At 37.0% G+C, this 24,723-nt stretch overlaps 1 long non-coding RNA gene across 3 annotated transcripts in view; it reads right to left on the bottom strand.

Annotated features, from left to right (window-relative positions):
- Positions 1-8,184: 8,184 nt before the first annotated feature.
- Positions 8,185-24,723, bottom strand: part of LOC123384603 — an 83,066-nt gene continuing 66,527 nt past the window's right edge. For all 3 annotated transcript variants that reach the window (XR_006595948.1, XR_006595946.1, XR_006595950.1), the window contains one exon: positions 8,185-8,862. This is a non-coding gene — a long non-coding RNA (uncharacterized LOC123384603). The remainder of the gene's footprint in view (positions 8,863-24,723) is intronic.

Genomic DNA, 24,723 nt, shown 5'->3' on the forward strand with positions numbered 1-24,723 from the left:
AATATTCACATCGTGTATAGAGCAACTGAGTTTAGTGCATCCAAAGCTTTCCCAGTAGAGCTCCTTTGGGGGTAATCCTTGGATGTAAAATCTAAGATCTAAAATCTCGGATCTATGAACTGCGTGGGAAAATTTTACAAGTACTGAACTCTATTATCTAATTTTGTCTTCTCAACAATCCTAAGGAAGTGGTTACTATTCACATGTTATAGATCTACAAACTGAAATGCAAAGTAGTTAAAATGCTGACTTGGGACTTTATCAAAACTCATGAATTTAAATGCTATGCCTTTCTTTCTGCTATAAGAAGTAAGCTGAAGAAGCAAAGGGTGAGTGATATCATAAAAGGTACCAGAAGAACTGCAAACCATTACCTTGCCCACTATCCTGTCCCTGATACAAGAGAACTGCTTTGATCTTAAAGGGGTAAATGTTCTGGCTTAACCTCTAAGGATTTGGCTCCTAGAGCATTTCCTTTGAGTTTGGGCGTCTCCTTTAAGGGGAAGGTCATACACTCGTGGGGCTCCCAGGATTGCCCCTGTTCCTGGTCACCAGGCATGACTTTGTGCAGGGAAGATGGTGTATAGAACTCCAGTGACAAAGGAAGATGAGTCACTGTAATGGGATGATTCCCATTGGTGCAGCTGGGGAGAGACATGGCTTTTGCCAATGTCCGCTGACATCGCCATGTGCCAACCCCCCAAAATAGAAACCCCTGAGAAAAACCAGGAGCATCCCTCAGAAATACAAGAAGTCCATCTGGGGTTTGGTTACATGTACAGATTATACACTGAGCATCTAGGCTTCTGCTGGTTTTGCCCATGTGTTAAATTCTCACCACGCCTCCCCTCTTTCTGCCTCCTGAGTTACCCAACAGCCAGCGATGCTCTTCACGGATTATCTCTTAGAAGTTCTTGCTATCATAGAGCAATAAAGCACCACAAGTACGAAATTCATATTTTGGCAACTATTGCCATTTGCCATATTTTATCTTCCTACAGATTTCACTTCATTTAAATCAAGTCTTTTTGCTGAACTGGGACTGTGTACACCGACCAAAAGCAAAACCCCAGGCAGAGACGGTGGCTTTGCTATCCAAGTCTGCTATTCAAAGTGACACTTCCTCAGACGTTTGCAGCCCTGCTGTGCAAACATAGTTACGCATGAAATAAAGTAAAAACAAAAAAAATTAAACAGCAGTTAGTGGTTGGATGTTATTTCCAGTTTGGAACCACTGACGAGGCTGCTATAGAAAACTCTTCCCTCTGTTATTACAAAATAACGGTTTGTGGATGGTGAAAAGAAAACACAACTGAATTTTCTTTTAACTTCAAATACAGAAGCTAGTGCATCTATCATTACCACCACATTACAATACATTATGGGAGAAGGTCATCATAACTTTAGATGGGTTATTTCCATCCACGTCTCTCATCCTCTCAAAATTGTTATACCAGGACCAGGCTGATGCCAAATGCTCTGCTAAAGAAAACACGCCAAGTTGAAGTGAGCTAATTAAAGAGAGTGAAATAGAACCAAAAGGTCAATGCATGGGACCATTGCAATAGTGGAGCAGGTTCCGTCACAATGCGCCCCAAGACAGCAGCATCAAAAACAGCCCTGCTTCAGGGCACCTGGGTGGCTCAGTCAGTTAAGCGTCCAACTCTCAATCTGGGCTCAGGTCATGATCTCACGGTTGGTGAGTTTGAGTTCTGCATTGAGCTCCGCGCTGACAGCATGGAGCCTGCTTGGGATTCTCTTTCTCCCTCCCTCTCTCTCTGCCCCTCCACTGCTCACATGCGCTCTGTCTCTCCCTCTGCCTCAAAATAAATAAATAAATAAATAAATAAATAAATAAATAAATAAATAAATAAATGTAAAAAATTAAAAAAACCCCAGCCCTCCTTCTCTTTTTCTTTTGTCTTTAAGTCCACTTCTGTTTTGTCACATAGATTATCCTTTATCCAATGACCACAACTGTAGTCCTTGTCAATATCCATGGAATCCATCTAGGAACAACAACAACAAAATTCTTCCACTTCTTTCCTTCCTAGAATTTTGTCATTATCTCTTTGTAGTGATAGTACCAATGAAGATGATAAAAGGAACAAGGGCAATAAAGTAGTTCATATTTATTGACTATTTAGCAGGTGTCATGTAGTATTCTTATTTAAACCACGTCATAATCCAGTGGGTTACTGATTCGATCCCTGCTTTGTGTTTTAGCTATGTGTCTAATCAAGCTGTCTTCATTATGGGACCTTTTTAACGGGAAAGTCTGAGCTTATTTAATCACCATATCCCTCAAACAGAGCCCTTAGTCAGTCCTTAATCAATGAATGTAGAACAATTGTCCATAGCAAAGTCACATGCTCCAGAATAATTAGGGAACATAGTGATCATGTCTACTTTAAATAACCAATAGAAATTATACCAGAATAATAAATATGCCTAAGCAAAAGAAAAGATCAGGGTCTCAAAATGCTGCTCAAGTCCGTCTTCTGACTTGGGCTATCATCTGCAAAGGAAACACAAGTAAACTAACATTTTCAAGTGAATATATTTTCATAATGTGTATTCCACTTACAAATGCGGTTCTTAGATAAAAGATACATGAATGATAATTGCATTGAGTGAGGGACAAGGAGCTCTTTAGTATAACATTTACCTCCATTTAATATTTCTTAGTAATTGGAACACATGACCTTGAGCCAAGGCATTAAAATTTGCATTGCTTTTAAGTGGACTACCCACCATACATCAGGGCACTCAGCTGTTCCTAGCCACAGAGCTTGGCATCATCAGTCAGAAGATTTCTTAGACGTTTTCAGTTTTTAGATTGAAAAGTGAAAAATGACTTGCTCTTTTTTTTTTCCCTCTGGAGAATGAACTAACACCAACAAGGAGAGCACAAAACTGAAAAGGGCATGTTATCTTTGACAAGTCTCTGGAACATCTATAACTTGGAACCACACTATATGAAGAGGCCTGTTGTGAGAAATGAAATGGGAACGATGGTCAGAGAGGACCCCAAGAAAAGGATCTGTTTTTAAAGATGTGGGGTCAGAGCCAGATAAGCACCATGACTCTGTATTTGGATGATTAAAATGAAGTGTGTACACACAGCAGGAGCCTCTCTGCTTCCAGTCTGACTGCATGGAACAGCAGGCAAACTAGAGCAGAAGAACAAGTAAGTACGATTTCTGAAGAAGTAGAGAAAGAATAGAAATCACGTAGCCCTGAGATTTACAATAGAATGACATCATCTCCCTCCACACTCCCCACCCTAAACACCCATACACACACACGCTCACGCTCTCACACACCTGCATCGTTTAGCATCATGTAGTTTGACTGTAAGCAGGACAGCTTTTCTTTCTCCTGGCTCTTGATTTTACCTACAGGGCAGTGTTGATGAGTAAGTTTCTATAGACAGACTTTCAAGTTCCCTGCTTGCTTGCTACTCAAGTTTCTTCCAACCGCAGCTTCCCCCACTGATCACTTGTCCACGAAATCTGTTCAGAAATGTCTTGTCCAGGAAGAATTTCCTCCATTCAAAGACAATAATAATAATAAAAAGAAATGTACTGCTAGTTTTTATGGTATTAGTAGATTTTATGGTATTAGTATTATGGTATTGTTTTAAAATAATAAAACAACATCCAATCTATGGAACTTTTTTTAAATGAGAAATTCAACAAGACAAATGGAAGGCAGTTGAAGAACCACATGAGAAAAAGTATGCTGTAAAGCAGCAGAAAGTTTTACCAAACATTGCCCACATGATTAACAAATTTAAAGGAAATACATCCTGTATGAGGAAAGAGCCCAATGCAGAGTTAGTGGGGATGAATGGACAAAACATTAGAATCATCACACTGGCAGAGAACAGGGAAGAATTGTAAGGGGAAAAAAGAAAAACCATCAGAGGGAAGCTGAAAAAAAAAAGAAAAGAAAAACAAACACACAGATACGACAAAAAAAAATGATATAAGGAAGGCAGGTTTGAGAACCCTGAGCAAAACTTTTCAGAGATTAGAGGATTTATGCAAAGATGACAGATGTGGAATACATATGCAGAAGTGCCAATATATTCACAATTGGTGTCCCTGAGGAAAGGTACAGGACAAATAGAACAGAAAGAAAATATTCGAGTATATACTTGGGAAAGCTTTTGTGAAATTTATAAATATCTTAATCTCAGGATAGGCACATCATGTCTCAGGAGAAAAATAATTCAGATCAATCAACATCAGTATATACTCCACTATGTTAAAGGATTTAGAGCATATAAAAATAATCCCAGAGACATGCCCAATAAAACAAATCAAATAACCTATAAATTGGCAAAACCATATTTTTGGCATTCATGTTGGCCATCCAGCTTTTGAATGCCTACTACATCTAGGCACTTCTTTCCTGAATTATCAGTCTTGGTGAAGTGCAGTGACCAACCCTAATTTGAGTAGTGAAAATGCTACACACTCCCTTTCCTAGCCTCCCTCATAGTTAGAGCACAGGGTCATGATGTGGGATTCACCAATCTGTCACTCATGTCATATTTTGACACAGGAGCTAATAATGTGAGGAGAAAGAGGTGAGGGAAGCCTTTATCCTTGGCATTGACAGGAAATGGTGGCTAGAAGGTCAAGTTTCTGGCATTGATGCTTGAATGAAGTTTAGAAGTAGAAGTGGTGAAAACTGTAGTGCCTACTACTCATTAGCAGCAGCAAATTTCTATTTGTCTTAATCTGTTGTTATTTTTGGTCTTCAGGTGTAGAGAATTGAACTAATTATGCTCCTTAGTTTATTTGCTTTATTATGGTTCTTTCAAAGATGGTAACTTTTGTTTTAATAATGCACTCATTTCCTTTATCTTCCAAATTTCCCTTTCGCATTATAAGTAATATATTTACCCAGCCCTTGCCCCCATTCCCAGGAAGCCACTGATATAAATTCTGTAATTATAGTTCGTATTTTCTAAATTTTGGAACCATAGAACCACACTGTAATACTTTTATTTTTAATCTGACTTTTCACAAAGCATAATTATTTTTTTGATGTTTATTTTATTTTTGAGAGATAGAGAGAGAGAGCACCAACGAGGGAGGGGCAGGGGGGGCAGAGGATCTTAAGTGGGCTCAGTGCTGACAGCAGAGAGCCCAATGTGGGTCTTGAACTCAGGAACCCTGAGATCAGGATCTGAGCTGAAGTCAGACACTTAACCAACTGAACCACCCACGTGCCTCACAAAGCATAATTATGTTAAAATTCATCTACATTGCATGTAGTTAATAGTTCATTATATTGATGTGTAGTAATTCATTATATGACACATTGCAATTTGATTATCCATTAATCTATTGATGGCCATTTGTGTTGTTTACAGATGTGGGCTATGAAAATAGAAGTTGCTATGAATATCCATATACAATTCTTTCTATGGTCATAGTTTTTCAGTTCTCACAGGTCCACACATATAAATGGAATGACTGAATCATATAGCAGGTGTCTAGCTAACATTTTAGGAAATGCCAAACTGTTTACCCATGGTTGTGCCATTACACATTCTTATCAGTAGTGTAGGGAAGTTTCAGTTGCTGTATATTCTAGCCAACACTTGATACACTTTCTATTTCTGTATATCCTAGTCAAAACTTGATATATTCTTTTTACTTTTAACTATCCCAATAGGCAGGTAAAAGTATCTCACTGTGATTTAATTAGCATTTCTCTAATGATTAATGATGTTAATGATCCTTTCATTTGCAAGTGGTGTATTCATGTATCTCATTTGTTCAAATCCTCTGCTAATTTTCAAAATTAGTTCTCAATTCTCAAAATTGGGTTCTTGTTTTCTTCCTAAGAGAATTTTAATACATATATTCTGGATACAAATTTTTACCAGCTCTGTGACTGGCAAATATTTTCTCCTAAACTGGTTTATCTTTTCATTCTGTGATTTGCAAGAAGCAGAGATTTGTAATTTTGAAGTGTAACTTATCATATTTTTCATGTGTAGACTATGCTTTTATTCTTGTATTTAAGAACTCATTGTCTAACCCAAGGCTATACAGATTTTCTTTTCTGTGTTCTTCTAGAAGTTTTATAGTCTTAGATTTTACATATAAATCTAAAATCCATTTTGAGTTGATTGTTAATTGTAGAAAATATAAATTGAAGTTCATTTTGTTTTTTGTATATGGATATCCAATGAATCCAGTATCATTTTTTAAGAATAAGAGAGAAAGAGAGACTATCCTTTTTAAACTGAATTGCATTTGCACTTTTATGGGGAAAAAAGTTGCTAATAAATGATGTGATTCTATTTCTGGACTCTCTATTCTGGTCAATTGATATATTTGTTTATCTTTAGGCCAATACCACAGCACTTTGATTAAAGTAATTAAAAACAATTTTTTTAATGTTTGTTTATTTTTGAGAGAGAGAGAGAGAGAGAGAGAGAGAGAGAGAGAGAGAGAGAGAGAGGAAAGGGATGAGAGAGATGGAGACACAGAATCCAAAGCAGGCTCCAGGCTCTGAGCTGTTAGCACAGAGCCCCATGTGGGGCTTAAACTCAGGAACCAACCATGAGATCATGACGTGAGCTGAAGTTGGACGTTTAACTGACTGAGGCACTCACGCAGCCCTAAAGTAATTTTTAATAAGTCTTGAAATCAGATGGTATTATTCCTCCAACTTAGGTTCTTTTTCAAAGGTGTTCACTACTTTGAATTTACGTGAATTTCAGAATTACCTTGCCAGTTTTACAGAAATGTTCACTGAGATTTTGACTGTGTTTGTTTTGAAATTGTAGATTAATTTTGGGAAGACTGATATTTTAACAAACGTGTATCTTCTGACCCATCAACACAGTATATCACACCTTTTATTTAGGTCCTAATTTCAGTTAGCAGTGTTCTTATAGATTTTAGTGTACAGAGTATCTTAAAAAAACATTTAAGCTTATTTCTTTATTTTGAGAGAGAGAGAGAGCGTACAGAAGCAGGGAAAGGGCAGAGAGAGAGGGAGAGAGAGAATCTCCAGCAAGGTTCCACACTGACAGCACAGAGCCCAATGTGGGGCTCAGTCTCATGAACTGAGAGATCATATATAAACTGAGCTGAAATCAAGAGCCAGATGCTTAACTGACTGAGCCACCCAGGCACCCCTTTTTTTGTTTGTTTGTTTCTAAATACTTATTTATTTATTTCTTCTGAGAGAGAGAGAACTCGTGCATGCAAGTAGGGAAGGGGCAGAGAGAGTGAGAAAGAGAAAATCCCAAGCAGGCTCCGCACCATCAGTGCAGAGCCCATGAACCTTGAGATCATGACCTGAGCTGAAATCAAGAGTCTGACACTTAACCGACTGAGCCACCCAGGTGCCCCATGTTTTGTGAGATTTTTCTCTAAGTATTTCATGTTTCACATGCTTGTAAATGGAATTATTTTTAACTTCAATTTTTTATCCATTGCTAATATATAGAAGTACAATTGATATTTGTATATTGGTCTTGTGTCTTACAACTTTGTTGAATTCACTTATTGTGGTAGCTTTTTGTAAATTCCAACAGATTTTCTATGAAAATGATCGTGTTGTCTATGAATAAAAATGATTTTACTTCTTCCTTCCTAATCTGGATGCTTTCCTTTTTCTTTGTTCAGCTGGCTAGAACCTCCCTCCAGTTGAATAGCAAGAAAGAAAATAGACATTCTTGTCCTGTTCTTGATACTAGCAAAATAGCACTGAGCCTTTCCCCATTAAGAATGATGTTAGCAATAGCCAAATTATGGAAAGAGCCTAAATGTCCATCAACTGATGAATGGATAAAGAAATTGTGGTTTATATACACAATGGAGTACTACAGGGCAATGAGAAAGAATGAAATATGGCCCTTTGTAGCAACGTGGATGGAACTGGAGAGTGTGATGCTAAGTGAAATAAGCCATACAGAGAAAGAGAGATACCATATGGTTTCACTCTTATGTGGATCCTGAGAAACTTGACAGAAACCCATGGGGGAGGGGAAGGGAAAAAAAAAAAGAGGTTAGAGTGGGAGAGAGCCAAAGCATGAGAGACTCTTAAAAACTGAGAACAAACTGAGGGTTGATGGGGGGTGGGAGGGAGGGGAGGGTGGGTGATGGGTACTGGGGAGGGCACCTTTTGGGATGAGCACTGGGTGTTGTATGGAAACCATTTTGACAATAAATTTCATATATTGAAAAAAAAAAAAGAATGATGTTACCTGTGGGTTTTTCTCAGAGGCCTTTAGCAGGTTGAAGAAGTTCTATCACTTGTTTGCTGGGAAGTTTGTTGATTTGTTTGTTTCATCAGGAATGGATGTTAGATTATATCAAAAACTTTTCCTGCATTCTTAATGAATGTAGATCTTCATTTAGTAAACTACAAAATCCCTATTTCAAGATGTCAAGTCCATTGTCTCTTTTACAAAACTGCTGTATGTGTGAGCGTGTATGTGTATGTGTGTTATTATAATCTAGTCTGAATGGTTCTGTCTTTCATTTAGTGAGATTAACCAATTTTCAATTAGTGCACATTCTGTTCTCTTGGTCATTATTTTTTCCACATTATTTCATATTTCCAAATTTCTGTATTTTCTTTTCCCCCTTTTTGTCTTCTTTCCTGCATTCCTGGGATAATTAAAATTGTCTTCTCTGGCTTAAAAAATCATACATTCTATTTTTATTCTCATGTCTTAGATCATGACACCTACATGTGTTGTATTATGCCTTTTTGTTGTTTCAATTTACCAAATATCTATTTCTTCTCCAAGAAAAAGACAAGTCTCTTACCTTTTTTCAGCTTTCTTTGGCCTATAGCATAAACCATTTCGTAAAATATCTGGAATGAAATAATAAAGGTGGCATTTCAATTCAGTAAAGAAAGAATGATGTGTTTAAAAAATGACACTGACATAAAGTTAAAACCCTATTACACTCCATGTAACAAAACATTTTACATGGATTAGCAATCTAAATGTAAAGGACATAAAACATAATTTTTAAAAGTTTATTTATTTATTTATTTGAGAGAGACAGAGACAGCACGAGTGGGGGAGGAGCAGAGAGGAGAGGGAGAGAGAGAGAGAATCTCAAGCAAGCTCCACTCTGCCAGTGCAGAGCCTGACGTGAGGCTCGAACTCATGAAATCCTGAGATCACGACTTGAGTGGAAACCAAGTCAGATGCTTAATTGGCCAAGCCACCCACACACCCCATAAAACCCTAATTTTTAAACTAAATTTTAAATTAATTTTTAAACTAAATCATTTAGAAGAATATTGATACAACCTCAGGGTAGGGAATTCTTTTTTTCAGCCAAACAGGAAACCAGAAACCATAAATGAAATCATGATAGATTTCTTGCATTCCATGAAATTTTTTTTAAAAAAATGACACATTTTATTGGCTGTATATTTTTACCGTGATGGTTATATACTTTTAAAAATAAGACACTGATAATTATCTTCTTTTATTCTTGCTGAAAAAATATATGACTACTTTTGCCACATAAAAAATCTTGCTTATTCCATCTATCAGTTGAAAATAATCTATTTTTTTTTCTTGAAAAAAATATTTTTTCTAACTGGTCCATCCTGTACTAGGCCAGGTATCATGGTGGGATTTATATTCTTTGTACTTCTCAGCTAATTCCAATGTATCTTGTAACTTTTGTTTTCTTTTTCTCTCTTGGTTTTTTAAACCTTATTTTCTTGAGTATATTATCTAGAAACTTCCTAAGAATGGTGCATAGGAAAATTTCTGTAGGTTTTTTTTTCTCACATATTCTGACAACTTAGTTATGTATAGAATTCTAGATTCAAACTAATCTATTTTAAGAGCTGGGAAAGTGTTCTTCCACTGCCTTCAAGCATCCGTTTTTGGTGATAAGAATTCTGGTACAAACATGATTTTCATCCTCTAACGTTATGTGTTATGTGATTTTACCTTTTAAGGGTCTTCTCTTTATCTTTTGTGTTTTGAAATATTGGAAAAATAATGAAAGAATGTGTGTGTGTGTGTGTGTGTGTATGTGTGTGCATGTGCATGTGTGTGTGCGTGTGTGTGTGTGTGTGTGTGTGTGTGTGTGTGTGTTTTACCTTGAGGTCATTTGGATGTTCCTTTGAATGACAAATCTTATCTTTCCACATCTCCGGTAAATTATTTTCTATTGTTTATTTATTTAAATTCCTCTCCAATTGTTTGCCCTTTCTAGAATTTTATTAAGTGTCAATTTTGTTAGTACTCTATACAGCTTATCTATTCTGTAATATTTATCTTTTTTTTAAACTCCATTCTGGTAAAGGTTATCAATTTTTGCTCCTAGCCCTTCTATTGAACTTTAAATTGAAACAAACTATTTTTAATTTCCAAGAGATCCTTCATAGTATTTTTAATGCATAAGAAATAAATCTCAGTTTATTTGACATGATATTGTTCTAGTAATTCTCTCCACTAATGCATTGAAAAGTAAATAGTAGGGAAAAAAAGAAAAGAAAAGTAAATAGTATGAGGTTAATGGACATTTCATGTATAGCACATGCTAAGAATTGTAAATGTATATTGAATTTCTCTGATTACAATAGTAACACATGTTCACTGTACCAACATTAGAAATGCAACCACTACCAAGAAATAACCACCTAAAACAATTTGGCTTCCTTTCAGTCTATGTTTTTTGGCTTGTATCTTTTGCTTGTATTATTTTTAACAGTTATGTAAGTCTTGTTTCCTGTTTTATGACCTGTTTTTCTTACCTAATATTCCTTATAATACTTTATTCCTGACATCAAATAAATATTCTTGGAAACACAGTTTTTAAACTAACATTACACCAGACACTATAATGTGTTTCTTCCTCATAGTTTTTCATTTTTCCCTTTTGTTACCACAGACTATTCTTGTTTTATAGAGGTAACAATCTTTCTGATCTAATCTTTGTGACTTTTTTTTTTTAAGTTTAGTTATGTTCCATGAATTATATATTTGTTTTAGGTTTAGTTGATCTTGACATTTATTTATTTATTTATTTATTTATTTATTTATTTATTTATTTATCTATTTATCTATTTTATTTATTTATTTATTTATTCATTTGTTATTTCTTTTTATTTACTTATTTTTTTATTATTTTACATCATGAGTGCTATTTATTTTGTCATATTGCTGGTAAAATCTTTGTTTTCTATTATATTTGTGCACGAAGGACACTGTTGATTTTGTAGGTGGTTCCAGCAATGTTCTTACAGGTCTTCTTAATGAGCTCATTGGGAGCTCTATGTCTGGTGTAAAATTGCCAACTGGAAGGCTTTACTTCAAAGTCTGCAAGTAGAGGGAGATGGCCATTACACTAGAAATGATACAAGCTTCAAAAGCCTTAGCCTTTCTCAAGGGGTAAGTTGAGTACTGTCGAAGGAGAGCACTCTTGCTGTTTTTGTTTTTTTCCTGTTTTGTCTGCCAGGCAGCCAGTTGTGTGAGGGTGGTGGTGGAAATAAGGAGAGCCAACAAGGTTTTTATTCTCTAAACCACCTTTAATTAGTTCCTCTGTTTGGGGACCCTATTTTGAACTTGCTAATTTTGCATAGACTCTTTCCCAGGTTATTCCATAGGGATTGGATCTTTCTTTCCTCTTTCTATGAGTTAACATGCCAGTGTGGAGTGGCAGAAAGTATGTAAGGAAACAAATCAAGAAGCATTGTAATTTCAAACAGCGATTATAACTATGAGAAAAATAAAATAGAGTGATAGATATGAGAAGAGACAGTGTAAGGTACTTTATCTTTTGCATCAAAAAATAAGATTCATTTTCAGAGTAAATATTTGGAAAGAAAAAAACATGGTGGCTCTGATTTCTTTGCTTTCATCAATATTATATATCTTGCACTTACTAGTAAAGATGGAAACCAAATGCAAACAAGCATTATTCTTTGAGGTCTGCTGATTTGAACTGTTGTGTTTGAGACAGGACTTGAAATAAATAATATCTTTATCTAGAAGTAAAATGTCTTCAGCAAATTAAAGTGGCTTCATAATCACGATAAATTGGGGAAAGGGAAAGAACATTTAAACTTACCATAAAACCTGATTTTAAGTTCAATTAATGCAAATCATTCATGTCTGTATATAAAATAGGAACTCTGTACACGTCCACAATCATAGTTTCTGGCATCATGGGCTTTTGCAAATAATAAAACTAAAACTGCCTCACTTTTAAAATATCCTATAAAGCAGACTTCTTACCAAATTAGATTGACCTTTTCCCTTGTTAGTCCAAATCAGTGGGGTTTGACTAAAATGCCTGGAAATACATGGAAAGGACCAGATGTCAAAAAGTCAGGAAACCAACAAAACCCTAAATTTCACATAATTTCTGGCTCAATTGTGAAAACTCAAGGGGAGCAGAAATCTTTCTATAAGTATCTGAAGAAAGAGCCTGCTGAGAGGTTAGGAGTGTTTAGAAAAGGCAGGTGGGAGGATGAAAGACAGGAAGAAGTCAAGAGTTTCACGTCAGAATACCAGTTCAAATGGAATCAACACATTGCTTGAGCCGGGATTAAACAGTATGTGCACTGTGTTTCTTCCCGTCTCCACTATGTACTGCTACCTGATTCCTTTTCTTTTCAGCTCTCACTGAAGTCTCCAATCACGGATAAACAAAAGTATTTTCCAATTTATGTTCCAGGGAATCTGAGTTTCACAGGGAATTAATTTGTGCTAAGGTGTTACAGGACACAAGGAGCTCTGTGACCAAATAAGTTGGAGAAATTCTGTGTTAAACTGATACTTTCTGTTTATTGCAAAATCTCTTAGAATCTTTAGTATGCTAACATTGGATCTCTAAGGTACACATTTGGATCTCTAAGGTACGCATAGTATAGGTACTCTTTCCCAAAGGTATTTGGCCCTGAATATTTTTGTTTTACAGAACAGCTTTTAAGGACCAGTGATCCAGTGAAGAGACTTCATGTTATGCTGTATTAAACATTCAGCAATTGGGGCCTCTGGGTGGCTCAGTCGGTCGCATCTCCAACTCTTGCTTTCTGCTCAGGTCATGATCTCGCAATTTGTGAGTCTGAGCCCCGCACTGGACTCTGTGCTGACATTGTGGAGCTTGCTTGGCATCTCTCTCTCCCTCTCTCCCTCTCTCTCTCTCTCTCTCTCTCTCTCTCTCTCTCGCTGCCCGTCCCCTGCTTGCAAACGTGTCCCCCCCAATAAACATTTTTAATAAACAAACAAACAAACAAACAAACAAACATCCAGCTATCAAAGAAGCTAGATATCTGAGATTAAAATGTGGAAAAAGAGAGTAGAAGTCTTAGTCTATTCTATGTATTATAACATTTCAGTTTGTCCAGTACTTCTCAAAACAAATAGGACCTATGTTTTATTTTTTGCTTTGTTTAAGTTACTAATTTCACCTTGATTCAGACCTTTACAAAATGCAATAAGATATTCCTTAGAAAATGAGAAAACAAAAACATAAATTACAACTTATAAATTATAACTCATTACAATGTGAAATTGCTATTGAACTTTCCCTGTTTTCTCAATTCTGCCATTGCAAACCAGTAACAGAGCATTTAATTATTAGTACCAGTTGACATTCTTGAGTCGCCTGGAGTTAACACATGTGCATGTAAGCAGCATCTACACCATAAGCTGTTGTTCTGAGTTTGGATGAAATAGATTCTCTCAAGGCCATTCCTCCACCCATCCCATCCCCTATTGATGAGTATGTGGGAATCACAGCAATGTCTCTGTGATGTGATACATTTTTATCTGAAAATTGGAACCAACAGTGACCTCATGAGGCTATCACAAAATAGCCTTTTCTTTTCACTCTTCCCTTTCCCCACACTCACAAAGCATCATAAAGGCATGTAGAAAACTCAGAGTTTGATGTAGGCATTTTTTCTTCTATTTATTGTCCCAGGCACAGGATTCCCTCTCTGGCCACAGCAATAGATTATCTTGTCAGCATTGATTTCCAGGTCTCTAAATACCTTAGTGGGAATCAGTACTGGTTACATGATTTGGCCACCCTGAAAATAACTCTATGCTAAATGTGAGCAGCTGGAGTTCAAAATTGCAGTCAGATCTTTTCCCCCAAATATCTGTTATAGTGGGGGGGGGTGTGCATGGGAGTGTGTATACATGCTCAGGGGTGTATGAGTGTTTATGGATGTCTCTTTTGGGGGATACCTTGTAGACCTATAACTCATGTTCTTAGACCTTAGCTTTTTCTATTTCTTCTGTGAGCCTCTCTGCTGGAGCCTCCGGGCTCACAGAGATTTAAGTTTGGTTCTCTTCTACTCCAAATGCTTATACCCATCTTCCAGAGGACCTATTACAATACTGTGTCCTGTCTCTTGATTGGATGAAATCATCAATAGAGTGGTGATTTTTGACTCCCCACCCCTGGCCCGCTAGACCTCCTCCTTCTGACTCTGCCTCTTGTTTCTAGTTACTTTTAATTCAAATTATCTTCAGTTATGGATCTCAACTTTCATGCTACAGAAACAAGAGAAGGCAACAGATCTGCTAATGCCTGTTTAATTGATGGCTTTTGGTGGAGGAATTTTAGCCTTTATACATCACCAGATAATGTTTTAAGCCAAAGAACCAAATGGCCTCCAGAGCTATGAAGAGGCAATTTCCCACACTCTCTCACTTTTGATTAGCTTGTTATTGGCAAGAAACCGTGTTTATTAAGAAACTTTTATCAGCACATAAAATCTTGATCTTCTAATTCCTAAAAGTAACACAAAATTGTCCATTCGTCTTTTTGTTTGGATACCTCATTTTCTACCCAGTTACCATCAGACATTACAGGGAATTTAAATATTCTCAAGAACTGACTCTCAAGAAATCAGTCCAGCCCTGATCTCTTTATATTATGAGTGCCATGTTAGCATTTCAAAATAATATTGATATACACCATCTCCAAAAACTTAGCATTCCTAACTTGACTACTTATTTGCAGGGAGAAGGGAGAGGAACCAATAATCATATATCAAATTCTGGGCTCAGCCACATTTCTTCTCTTCTGAAAATCTTAAATGCATCAGAAACATTTTAAAGCAACACAATAATGAGAAGTGGTTTGCTATTCTTTTTTCATATTCCATACCTCTCCTATCCTCCAAAACTGAAGGTGGTATACACTGCTCATTGTACTAAAATACCAATGGCAGAGAGGAGGCATTTCATAAGGAGGAAGGTGGGAGATATATTTATAACTTGTCAAGATAAAAATACTGATAAGCTTTTTTGTTTTTTAGAAAATCTCACAGATTTTTAAAGTGAGAACACAACCATCTAGTCTACTGAAAACATAACACCCTCAAGGAAATAAACTATGTTTTTTCTTCTTCTCTACCAGTTGCCTTGCTCTCTGGAGAGCCTGTGGAGCTACACAGTATGGCCTTACAAAGGATGCACAAAGCATCAGGAATCAAAGTCTCCTCAACACCCATCAAGCAGGAGACCAATTAGAGTTGTTACCCACCCAGTAGTGAGCCATGTACAACCTTTAAGAAAAGAATGGCATTTTACTGTCAACAAAAGTATACCAATTCAACTTCTGTCAGTCATGATAAAGTTGATAATCAGTGTTCCTTGCTTAGCAAAATATGGTAAATAAACAGACCTGACAATATATCTAATATTCTCTACATATAATGGTTTCCTGTTACTTTAGCAGAGAATGCCATGGTAGCAATAGATAAAAGAATGCTATGATCTAGTCAAGCCATATATTTTAAATACAGGATAACCTGATCCTTGGGCCTTCTGTAACTACAATATTTCACTGCTCAAAGAACAGTTACAAGTCCTCTACCAGTTCAATGGAAAAGAGATCCTTAGCTTAGCTCAAATATTTCCTGACTGAGATACATTAATTCATCTTACAATCCCAGTAAAATCAGTGAAATCAGTGCTCTTCACTCAAGGACAAGGTCTGAGAAGCCAATTAGTACTGGAGTATTTGCATATAGATTAATAGTACCATATATATATAGAGAGAGAGAGAGAGAGAGAGTGGGGGTGGAACAAATAATGGGGTTACCAGGTTGGTTTGTATTTCTCAGTGAATTGGGGCCAGCTACCCAGCAGTCTGACCAACTAATGTGCATCTCATTTAATGTAATAATATACATTAAGACCTGTCAGGCTCTATTGTGGAGAATGAAGAACTACACATTGTACCACTTCATATGGAAGTCTGCATATGGAACCCTTTAAGGGTTCTTAAGAGACCCATTGGGGTTTCTAATTATTGTGAAACATCCCCTGGAATCCAGAGAGAGAAGGATCTTGGCAGAATTGCTTCTGCCATTTCAAATGTTCACTGTGAAAATAATTAGATGATGAGATTTAGACAGAAACCGCTAACGAATATTTTTTTTAAGTCTCCTTTGCTTTTTAATGTACAGAAAATGAAAATCTGAAATCGGCGAGCACGAAAGGAAAACAATATGGTGTAGTTCATTCTGGGGGTGGGATTGGGGGGTTTCTTTTTTCTGACTTTAATGCTTGGCTTCCTGTGGTTACAGTGGGGGTGATTTTTTTCATTTTTTGAACATTATACAATCCTGTTGAAAATTGGACCAAGGGTTGTTTTTTTAAACTTCTGTTCTAACTTTCTAAATGTGAGCAAGCCCCCATTGTTCCTCCAAGATTATGTCTCTTTCTTCAGAGGGAACCCTGACATTAGAGAAACTTGCTTTAATCAAGCTTTAAAGTTATCTCCCCCTCCACACACCCAACCAGAACCAAAGAAACCCCATCCTCTGAAACTGCGAGCCAAGCTAACATGTAACCAATTAGGAGCCATCACTTGTACCCAAGACACAGAACATATTTGTTCAATTAAAACAAACAAATATGATTAAGAGTTTAGAAAGCCATGCTTTGGGAAAGATGGACATTTCAAAAGAAATGCTGGCTTAAGAAGGACACAGCTGTGATAAAAGTAAGTTGCGTGAAATCAGAAAGGTGAACTTAACAAATGGGGACATAAACAATCTTGTACAAAGTAGCCAGGGTCTTTGGGTTGAATACATCAAGGTCATAGTCTGTTGCCTGGAACCCACTGACTTCATTCACATGCCTAAGACACCCCAAGTCTGAGACTTTTTGCTTTTTTTTTACCCACCCACAACACTCTGACTCACAGAACAGGAGTCAAGGAAGAACTGATTTAACGCCATTCTTTCCTATTTTAAACTCCACAAGTTTGAGGATTTTGGGGTTTCATCTACTGTATGCCAGGCTGAGGCAGCTCTCCACTTATCCTGATGTCTGTCAGTATTAGAATGGACAGTGGCTGATACTGTGTCCCACCCACCCACTCATTCTCTCCAGGTGTCTCCAGTTCAGGGTTGGTCATTACATACTGGATGGACTGTTCTCGTGATAACAGATTGAAAGGAGAACTCATGGTGAAATTGCTTGATTCAACATTGGTCAACATGTCCCCTTCCCCTTTCCTGTTTTTTGATATTGGGTTAAGGTCTAATGCAGTTCAGATTTCTAATCTCTCCTTTGGCTCTTCACGGATCTCTAACAAGTCTGGAACCAGTGAGACCTTTACTAAATATCCAATAAGCATCATTTCAGGTATGGTACATAGTTCAGAACAAAGGATATAATACAAATCCTGTCCACATAGAATTTTCAAAAAGAGGAGCATGGTTAAGACATATAAATATGTACTGAATGCCTACAATCTGCACACTGATTACATAGGTCTGGAGAAATTACAATATTCTATCAGTAATACAGTTATTTAGCCTTTGTACTACTGAGGTACCATTTTGGTTTTGATACTCCAAACATACGGAATCACTGAAAACTATAAATCCCAGCAAGTCTCCCACCAGTGTCTTTCCTGTTTCTGTTCCACATGCCAATGCAAGGGTGATATCCTCAGGATGCAATGCATCATGGTTTTTCTCACCCACATTTCCTGACCAGATGTCTTCAATGAGTTGCTGTTTCTGAATAGACCTAGTTGGCAGGAGTGTCAGGAGATCAACAAATATATATTGAGCATTTAAAATATGCCAGGCTCTGTTACAGGTGCGGGAAAAGAGCAGTAAACAAAACAGACAATATCCGTGCCTTTGTGGAGGCTATATTCTACTGGAAGAATTAGATGAGAGGTAAAATAAGTATATATTAAGTAAGAAGGTGTTAAGTGCTATGGTAAAAAAAAATAAAGCAGGAAAGTGGTATAGTGAGCACATGAAAAGTTCAATAGTTCAATTTTAAATGTTTCTTGAGCACCTACTATATGCTACATGCTCTTCTTGGCACTGATTATATAACATTGAATAAAATAATAAGGAGCCAAAATCCATACTGTCAAAGAGCTTGTATTCTACTAGAAGGAGACAAAAATAGATAAATAACAAAAATATATGGCATATTAGATGATAATGACTAGCAAGGAAAAAAGTAAGACAAAGCATGACCACAGGGAGTGTTAAGGTGGTGGACATCTTGAGTAAGTCTCACAAAGACAGTGACAGTTGTACAGAGATTGAAAGAGATGAGCTGTGTGATATTTGGTAAAGTCCACAAGGAATGTCCTCTGATGGCTTCAGACAAGCCTTGAAATGAACGTGACAGTGATGTCTGTGCCTTTTTCTGATTGATCACAAAACAGGGGTATCTACATCAGGAAAAAAGAATGGAAGGATTAAGTATCTTCCTGTCTTTTTCCAGGTAGGTCTTATTTTCACAAACCTGGTGAAGTTATTTATTTTTTCTTTCCTTAATACCATATGCCTTACAGTTAGTGGAAATTCTTTTCAGATACTGACATTTTGTCAATGCCTTTAATTTTTATCATTGTACATATCTTTGCAATATTTTGTCAGGACATCAAACCAAAAACAAAAACCAACCAACAAACAAGCAAAACAGCTACAGGTGTTGCTCACCAGACACCATGTATAAATGCTGGCATTAATCTGACAACCAAGTCTATGTTTTCCCTCTTTATCTTACAATGCCTTGTGGCAGAGACTGCTAACTACACCCCCAATATCCATCTTCCTCCATATTTCTTAGAGGTAAAAATTTTATATTATTGGATGTGGCAATGTGACCAACCACAGGATCCTTTACAGGTTTTCTTGCATCTAAAGAATAGTCAATGAGATTAAAGGAGGAGTTGCTGGGTAGTGTTTGCAGAAAAGCTCTTTAAGGTGTCTCAGTTGGGAGGTACATAATTTTGTTCACGCCCCATTCCTTCTTATTTCTTCATGCAACATGGATGTAACGGTAAGCCTTCCAGCTGCCATCTTGTAATCTTGAGGATGGATGCCATGTGTTAAGGACAGTGGAGCAGAAAGATAAAAGGGACCCAGAACATTGATGATAGCACACATCTATCACACTCTCTCAGGACTGTATCCCTCTTGATTTCTTTTACCCAAGGAAAAAGTAATCTCCCAATTGGTTTAAGACACAGTTATTTCAATCATTCTTATCAACAGTCAGATGTAGTTTTTAACTCCTACAAGTCTTCTCTATTGCAGACTCTGCTTGGACAGGAAGTGATAGACTTGCTTTGTTGGGCCACATTTATGTAATAATTATTAAAACCCTTTGCTTCAAAGGCAAAGAAACTTTTTTTATGTGCTTGGCACATGGAACATATTTTTAGAAAACCATGTTGAATAATGGAGTAGTAATACTTTACAGAATCAGATGTCTAAATGATAAGTTCTAGTATATAAGTAAGGTCCCACTTAAGAACTACTTGACTGAGAGTCAAGAGTCTTGACTGACAATTATAGTATCTACTTGCTTGGAAATGATCAAGATTCCTTGCCTAGAGGTGACATAGTCTTATGTTAACCTCAGCTTTTTTGCAGCTTTGATATTCTTTTTTTTTTAATTTTTTAATGTTTATTTAAAATTTTTTAAATTTTTTTTTGTTTATTTCTGAGAAGGGGAGGGGCAGAGAGAGAGGGAGACCCAGAATCGGAAGCAGGCTCCAGGCTCCAAGCTGTCAGCACAGAGCCTGACAGGGGCTCAAACTCACAAACTGTGAGATCATGACCTGAGCCGAAGTCGGTCACTCAACTGACTGAGCCACCCAGGCGCCCCAATGTTTATTTAATTTTTGAGAGAGATAGAGTGTGAGTGGAGGAGGGGCAGAGAGAGAGGGAGACACAGAATTTGAAGCAGGCTCCAGGCTCCAAGTTGTCAGCACGGAGCCCAACATGGGGCTCGAACTCACGGAACTATGAGATCATGACCAGAGCCGAAATCGGACGCTCAACCCGTGGCTCAACTGAGCCACCCAGGTGTCCCTACAGCTTCGATATTCTTTAATTTTCTACATACCCCATCCTGGTTCTAGCAAAAGGAATTTTCATTTAAGAATCACAAAACCTTGGGGTGCCTGGGTGGCTCAGTGGGTTAAGTGTCTGACCTCAGCTCAGGTCATGATCTCACAGTTTGTGGGTTTAAGCCCTGTGTTGGGCTCTGTGCTGGCAGCTCAGAGGCTGGAGCCTGCTTCAGATTCTGTGTCTCTCTCTCTGCCTCTCCCTCACTCACTCTCTGTCTGTCTCTCAAAAATAAATAAACATTAAAAAATTTTTTTAAAGAATCACAAAACCTTGATGACTATGGATCTATGTTTATACATGCAAACTAGCCCAGTAAGAGTTTCTTTGCTGTTTCATTCCAAATCAATAAGTAACTATTAGTAATGTATTTGTCCATGTGGTCTACAGCTCCATCTGAATGAACTCAGTAAATTTAACTCAGCTGACATGACCTCAATGAGATAAAGCAGAGGCTGACATGCTATCACATGCTGAGTGTAGAGAGTCTTCTCAAAGACTTTAAAACCAGAGATCCATTCAACCTCTGGATAACAGGCATTCTCAGCAAAGGACTATGGTTAGCTCAGTTTGTCCAAAAGTAACTGCTCTTATATTTGCCAGCTCTGTCATCTGCATGCCTCAAATTAATATTAGATGCATACCAGATCTCTGAGTATATGCAGGTGGAAAACAGCCCTCTTTTTTACCCTAAAGAGTCACCAATATGTTCCACTAAGGCCCAAATCCTGAGTACCCATGGGTTGAACATAAGATAACAGTTGTGACTCTAGGCTTTAAGGTGAGATGGGAAGAGGAAGGGAGAGGTAGGTGGGGGGAAGTTCCTGTCTGCGTTTTCAACCTATAAACTTCTACTTGTAAAGGTCCCCTCCCTGGATTTCTCTTCTAACTCAAATACAATTCAGTTCAACAAATATATATAGAGAGCTCATTATTGAAAAATACTTTTGTAGGTGCCATGGATGTTATATAAAGTGAAATCAGACATAAACTCTACCCATTTTTTAAGATGTCCTTTAAAATCTACATCTTATGTGAAGACTTTCTTATCCCCCTTTTCCTCACCCCAAACCCAATGTGGTCACTCACATCTCTAAACTATGACAATCTAACACAGTAATCCTAGAATCCCGTAATTCAACATGTTTTGCTCAAGGCACTTAATTTAATGTAACTCCACAGAATATTAAGCAACATTTTCATTCTAGGACATGTGGTAAAATCCTACAATATAAGTGAAAACAAGACATAGATTTTGCCTTCCAAGAGCTATTAATTTATTGGTAGATTAAAAAAAAAACAAAACACTTAAGCAATTGATTATAATTCTATGAGTATCTACTCCACTACTTCAGCAAATGACCTAGAAGGACATACAAGAGTGTGGCACATACAGACACTGGCTCAAAAACACCCATCCCACTTTTATTCTTTGACAACATATGCCCATATTTATTCATAGCAGCAATGTGCTGAGCCCCCAAAAGATGCTATGATTGACTTAGGTCAGTTGGGACATTCCTGTCTCTCTGTTTTCCAAGCCTTCTTTGGAGCCTTCCTACACAATCCAGGTTCAGCCAGTAGGTCTAACAGAAAACTCCTTATTTTTCAGAGATTTGGTTTCCCCCTTCATCCTTTTATAGCCTTGAGCACAAATGTGATGTCTGAAGGTGTACCAGCTATGATTTAGACATAGGAGATAGGGCAATTTAGCTGAAATAAAACATCCATCAGCATATGGAATACTCATGATTATCTCATGAGTAATTTATTTCACTATTCTTCAATGGACTCATATCAACCAAATTCCAGAGAAAGAATGCCTTCTGAAAAGCATGCAGGTTCTTTATTTATCTCTTTTAAAGATAGAGACCCTAACACTTTGTCTCTGTAGGACAGGAGAATCACAGAGCAGTTGGCCCTTACATTATTAAACACCAATAGTGCCTAATTCAGCCTTCTTGGTTTATTAGAAAAATAAACTCCTTTTGGTTTGAGCCACTGCTGCTTCTATATTGTTATTAGCAGAAGAACATCTTTCTAACTAATATATTATGCCTGAATTGTTCTGTCTGGGCCAAAATGGGAAGAGGAGACATGTTCACTTCTGTATTCAACAATTATTGATCATCTAAGCTGCTAGTTATATCAATACTTATGTGTAAATTCTTCAGCTGCCTTCTGAACTTGAAGGAGAAATAATTCTTCTTTATATCCTTCATAGTGTCTAGGATGGTTTCCTGTTTATGATATATTTATAAGTTATACATACTTCAGATTAGGGAAAGGGAAGACAAGTGGCTCATAGTTCCAAAAATTTCCTGTCCAGACTCCAAAAGAATGTATCACCTTGTCTTACTTCTATTCAGGGACAGGTAAGAAGTCTTGTCTGTACCTCCAGACTGTGAGCCAGTCCTACCTCCAACATTCCTGGCCCCTAGGGTTCTAGTACATAGAAAAGACCATGGCCAGTGGATAAGGAAAACCATTAGTACTCAGTATCTCACACCAAAGTAACTAAGAGTGAAAAATGGTGACTTCATTAGAAAATACTAGGAACACAAAACTTGTGTTACAGAATCATGCATTTCCTATTTCTCCCTAGTTACATATAATTTGTTTCAGGGGCTCCCATGGTTGTAGGACTAACTAGGTTCTGAGAAATTGGCACTTTGAATTGAGCTTCACTGAAGCCTGCGCCAGCCCTCTGATTATTGGGAGACAGGGGAGAATAGTTGCAATAACTTCAAGTCGAAATTCTCCATCTGTGGCAAGGCCATGTTGGTAACGTCCTCAGTAGGCATATGTCAGTATCTTGCTCTGACATGAACTTCAGGGAATTTGAGACTGATAGACCAAAACTGGCCCCCAAATCAAAATCTACATGTTGTGCCCACTAGATGGAGACATTCTTGATTATTCAACCCAACGGCATTTTTATATTTTTATTCTCCACTTTATACTGTCATGTGCATTTTATCGTTCAGCTCTGGGTAGGAATCTGGGGACCTGGGTTTTAGACCAGCTTGGGCTACTGATTACCCACACGGCCTTGGGTTTAAAGTCCTCTCAAGTTTTAAAATTCAATAACTCTATCATGCACATTATCTAGTATTTCTGATTTTTTAAAAGACAATTTAAACATGCTTAGTCTGCAGAAATCAAGAATGGAATAAGCATGACAGTTTTTTAATTTCATGTTAAGTCTTCAAATCAAGTCATTAGTGAAGAGACAGGTAGCTTTAAATTCATAAGTAAAGTAATGGCTAAATATGAAAAAAATGACTTAAAATGTTGTTAAAAGCAATTATAATTGTGGAAAATGTTTATCTACTCAACTCCATGATACATATAATACCAAGGACAACAGCATTATTATTATTATTATGGAGACAAATTATGAAAGCAGTTTATTATAATTATTGTTGTTAATATCAACCATAAGTATATTACATATTTATATTACACTTATTATGTCCCAGACACTAGGTGTTATGTTTTATATACTTTAGGTCTCTACTACAACTGTAAAGTTATGTATGAGTATCATTATTAGATGAAAAAATTGAGAAAACCTGCTTCAGGGCACTTCAAATCCAAGAATATCAATCCCAAAATCTACTACTATGCCACACTGGCTTTCAAATAAGAACACAGAGAAATAACAGCCAGTTAAAGTACTTATCAGAGATGCTTTCAGACTGCTTAACATTCAGGTCTTTAAGTCACCTTTAAGTACAGAAACCAGAATATTCTTCCCTAACAGAACACCTTTCACAGATTTTCTATCTGCTTCAAAAGTGGGAGTTGTAGTTACGTGCAGCAAAGAGAAGACAGAGGTAGGAGTAAAAAATTTAAACGTATAGGACAGGTAATGGATGAATATAAGAAGATGCCTTAAAAGATTTTTAAGAGCAATAATTATAGAAATGCCTATATGGTCAATTCCATGATGCATGTAATACCAACAACAACATTTTCAAGATGCTTGAGAATATCAGGGCCTACTCTTCCTAATGGAATAAAGGAGAGGATGTATAGTCTCAGAATTAAAAGCATGGAATCTGAAGCCCCTGAGTTCCAGAACATTCCTATCTGGCCATATGATCATTGCTTCCTTTGTTAATTAATGTTTTACTATCTCGACCTGTGTCTCTCAGCTCTATTCAACTTACCTTCAGAATGCATAGGCTGGATCTTCAAACAAAATCAGTTAAATTAATGTTTCATTATTTACTGGATGTGTTTCTTTATATTTACATATGAGACATTGAGTCAGGGAACACTTCTTGACACTGGTCTTGGCAATGATTTCTTGGATTTGACACCAAAAGCACA

The sequence above is a fragment of the Felis catus genome, chromosome A3, assembly GCF_018350175.1.
Source record: "Felis catus isolate Fca126 chromosome A3, F.catus_Fca126_mat1.0, whole genome shotgun sequence".
In the NCBI taxonomy this organism is placed as follows: domain Eukaryota; kingdom Metazoa; phylum Chordata; class Mammalia; order Carnivora; family Felidae; genus Felis; species Felis catus.